Raw genomic sequence first — 4,771 nt, forward strand, 5'->3', positions numbered from 1 at the left:
ATAAGTAAATGTATAAATATTAGTAAGTTGGAAATAAAGGGGGATTTTTTCTCCGGCGATCAAGTCGACACGACGTGTTTAATTTTCTCTGCGCGTTGGCAGATAGAAAAAAATATTTTTTTACAAATTCCCGCGATACGGGAATTAATTTGTACGCTCATAACTTTCATACGACTGAACCAAATTTGATAATTCTTTTTTAATGTGGCTGTTGAGGTTTACATGAGGTTTTCATGAGGAAAAGTCGGAAAATTGAATAGTTCCAAAAAGTAACTCTTTTCCACACAAATTTTTTTTTAAATTTTTGTTTGTTTTGTTTCGTTTCGCTTGCTTTGTTATTCCGGCTATTGAAAGGAAAAATTATTGAAAATTATTCACTGAAAACTTTATATATGTGTGTTTCACGCAAAGTGATCAATTGTAGATTGAAATTTGTTACGAAGCCACGAATAGGTCGCCCTAATATCGGTCGGAGTTTTTTTGCGAGCAACGTATGGCAGCCCAAGGCAAGGCAGAAGCACTCCCAGGATGCGATGACATACGTGCGGAATTATGGGTCGCGGTCCATCAACAATCGATAGTCACAATGTCATAGCACAACTTTTCAAACAACGATGTTTGATGGTGCTGTTGGATGCTAGATGTACTCTGTTGAGTGGCAAAAGAGAGGTTTGCCGCACGTACACATTCTTCCACCAGATCAAATTGATGAAATCATTTCTGCGGAAATTCCTGATGAAAGATCCAGTATTATTCGAAGAGGTGAAAACCATTATGATTCACGGACCTTTCGAACATTACAATCCCTTTTCGGTTTGCATGGCTGACAATAAATGCACGAAACACTATCCACGTGCTTTTCTTTCGGAAACACTAACTAGAAATGATGAATATCCACTCTATCGGCGTAGCTCACCAGACGACAATGGCAGAACATTCAGCATTTAATTTAGAAGAATGAATATGGAAGTTGACAACTCTATATTCACCACTAATTCATATTCATGTTGAGTATTAATTAATGTTGAGTATTGCAGTTTGGTGTAATCGATAAAAATACGTTTGTAAGTACGCCACAAAAAGGAAGGTTATTGGTTTTGAACGAGATGAGATCAGCAAGTATCAAATGGTCGATACGTGAATTGCAATAAAGCGCTTTGTAGGATATTTACTTTTGCAACCGACCGTTGTGCGTCTCGCAGTTAATTTGGAGAATGGCCAAAGAGTACATTTCAACTCAGAGAATACAGTACAGCCAATTAAAACATCGCCAGCAACAAAATTAACATCTACGAGTTTTTTCTCAACTTGCGCAGTGAGCTGTTTGCGAGAATTAGGTAATATCTTGACATACATGGTAATTAGGTAATATCTTGACATACATGGAATGCATCGTCGAAGAAATAGTTACGCAGAACGGAAGACAAACCATTGACTGATTGACATTCAGGTGTGTTCTCAACTAATTCCATCGGACGAATTTATACAATCCACCCGTAAAATGACGATGGTTTCTACCTTCGATTAATGTTCGCGGTTCAACTTCATTTGAGTCATTGAGAACTGTGAATGGTACGGTGTGTGCAAGTTTTGGAGAAGTAAGCCAGCAAACAACAGTAATATTGCCGAAGACATTTTACATCGTCTTCGCTAAAAATTGGAAATGGATTAATTCCGGTTGACCCTTTCGGTGGTTGGATATCAATTCCATTCGCCGTTTATCAATTCATGAAAGATGAACTCATCACGAATGTTTATCCGAACATTAGCCAAATTATAGTAACTACGATTCCATAAGTGCACCCGTAAAGTTCGCTGCCAAAAATACCGATGTTGTTGACTTAAACTGGAAGATTCAGAGTCAAATTCCGGGAGACTTGCGCTTATATAAATCGATCGATCGTCGTGATAATGAAGACGACGCCGTGAATTTCTAAATTTTTTGAAGAGGCTTGGTATGCCACCGCATCAGTTTTCATCTCAATGTTGGAACTGTCGTTATTATGTTCCGCAATCTGATTCCGCATGATCAGAATGTTTGATTCTATGAATTCCTGTGAGTTCAAGCGATTTGCCATTTCATTTGAGGTGACCATCAACAGGACACAACTTGATTTGCTAAGTTTGTAAGTGCTACGTTTTTCACACGGTCAGATATACGTGGGCTGCTCACGAGTTTGAAAACCATCTATTCGGTACACCGAAAAAGAAAGAACCAAAAAATGTGATTAACAAGCAACGTTACATTGAAAAAAATAAATGAAATGATAAGTTCAACTTTCTTTTCATTTCAAAACACATAATTTCACGCAGGACAACGGCTGCGGGGTCAGCTAGTTATCAATAAAAGTAAAAATATATGTTAACTTTGTTTCATAATATTTACGAAATTTATGTAAAATTTATTTATTTTTAACTTTTTCGAGTTTGAGTTGCTTACAAAATATTAAAAAAAAGACAATTTAAAATCTATGGTGCTCTCTTTTCAGTATATTCAAAATGGCAGACAAGAGTTCTTTTTGGTTTTGTGACCCGCTAACTACCAATAGTTTGAGACTATCGCTAGAGACTATTTAGTGAATAGTAACTAGTCGCAAATGTCTCAAAGAGAGACTAGAGACTGGTTGCAGAATCCCGATATAACGCTAGAGACTGTTTATAGCAGGAACAGTGAAAAACGTAGAATCGTGGGTCGTGTCAGCTGTATGGGCGCGCAATGTAAGTGCACAGTGGAAAACGCTACTCCCTTCTCTCTTTGACGTAGGATGACGTGGGAATCTACAGCATTTTGGTTTTTGCCGTGGAAACGTGTCAACTGATTGCTCTCTCACAACCCAGGGTTGCCAATATCTATATACTGTAGTAATTATCAACTTTTATAATTCAGCCTGTTCAATATGTTTGACATTTTCTTAAAATAACTCAAAATCAGGGTCGAATGCTATTATATATAAATATATAAACTATTTTTAATAATTTGTTTTCAGTTTTGATATTTTATATTACAAAAAACTGTAATTGAAAACATAGATGTGTACAAAACTATATATGCGTATTGAACAATGGCAACATTGTGCAAGTGAAAACAAACAAAGATGGCTGAATTCTGCGTTTTTGCCTCGTTTTTCACTGCTCACACATTTTGCCGATGAGGAAGAAAAAGGAAGGAAGGCAGTAGCGTTTTTCACTGGTTCTGCTATTACTGAATAGCAACTAGTCACAAATTGAGATTTTATCTCAAAATGTCTCAAATAGGGTCTAGAGACTGGTTACAGAATCTCGCTATAAGCTTGACTGCTAGTCACATTTAACGTCATGCCCAGCATTTAACATCTTACAAAAATACTATATTTTCCATATTGGGGTGTGGGACGATATAGTATAGATGACAATAAACAAACGGGCAAAATTCTGTGTACTTGGTATAGATGGAGAAAGTGAAGTGGAGGGTCGGATATCATTATCTTGAAAATAAGGGGACGACACAAAAATCTCATTTGTAATTAAGCTAAGCTATATAATATTCCACGGCTAAATGACCAATATTTGTTTTAATTTGACTATCTTAAAAATCACACACACACTCTGGAGGATGCAGTCATGTGTAGAAGTTCACGCAAGGGAGGAAAGTTCTCTGATCGACATTCACTTGGGAGTGGCCCGAAACGGTTCTTTTCCATATGACTCAAGCAGCTCACGACTTCCGGTACTTGATCAAGTATCCTCTGGGTAGCCTAAGAACATCCGTTTGAAGGCGAGCTAAAGCTAGAAGGCGAAACATTCCCTGCATAGGGTTGTGCGCTGGGTTTGGGACCCGCAACGTAAAAAAACCACCCCCATGAAAACGCAACAACAGCCTCGGATGAGAGACCCCAATTTTGATGACGACCATGGCAAACGAAATAAGGACTACGAATTGAGGGCATTCACCTGGAATGTCCGGTCCCTTGAGTGGGAAGGTGCCGCTGCCCAGCTGGTTGATGTCCTCGTAAAAATAAAGGCTGACATCACCGCCGTTCAAGAAATGCGATGGACGGGACGAGGACAGAGACGAGTAGGTTCTTGTGGCATTTACTACAGTGGCCATATAAAGGAGCCCACATTTGGTGTGGAATTCGTGGTGGGAGAGAGACTCCGTCATTCACACCGATGAACATTTAGCCGCAATCCGCATCAAAGCGAGGTTCTTCAACATATTGCTGATTTGCGCCCACGCCCCGACGGAGGAGAGGGACGATGTGGCCATAGATGCCTTTTATGAATGCTTGGAAGGTACTTATGAGAGCTGCCCCCGCGACGATGTCAAAATCGTGTTTGGCGACTTTAACGCCAGGGTGGGCAAAGAAGGTATCTTTGGCACTACGGTCGGTAAATTCAGCCTCCACGAAGAAACATCCCCAAATGGGTTGAGGCTGATCGACTTCGCCGGGCCCGAAATATGGTTTTCTGTAGTACTAGATTCCAGCATAAGAAGATACATCAAGCTAACTGGCTATCTTCGGATCGAAAAACCACCAACCACATCGATCTTGTTGTGATAGACGGAAGACACGTCTCCAGTGTTTTAGATGTGCGTGCACTCCGAGGTCCTAACATCGACTCGGACCACTATCTTGTTGCAGCCAAGATTCGCACGCGGCTYTGTGCAGCAAGAAACGCACGCCATCAAGCACAAGGAAGGTTCGACGTCGAGAAGCTGCAATCACAACAGACAGCCGAACGATTTTCTACTCGGCTTGCACTCCTGCTCCCTGAGAGCACTCGTCAACAA

This window comes from Bactrocera latifrons, unplaced genomic scaffold (genome assembly GCF_001853355.1).
Source record: "Bactrocera latifrons isolate USDA-ARS-PBARC rearing strain unplaced genomic scaffold, ASM185335v1 scaffold_493, whole genome shotgun sequence".
NCBI lineage: Eukaryota > Metazoa > Arthropoda > Insecta > Diptera > Tephritidae > Bactrocera > Bactrocera latifrons.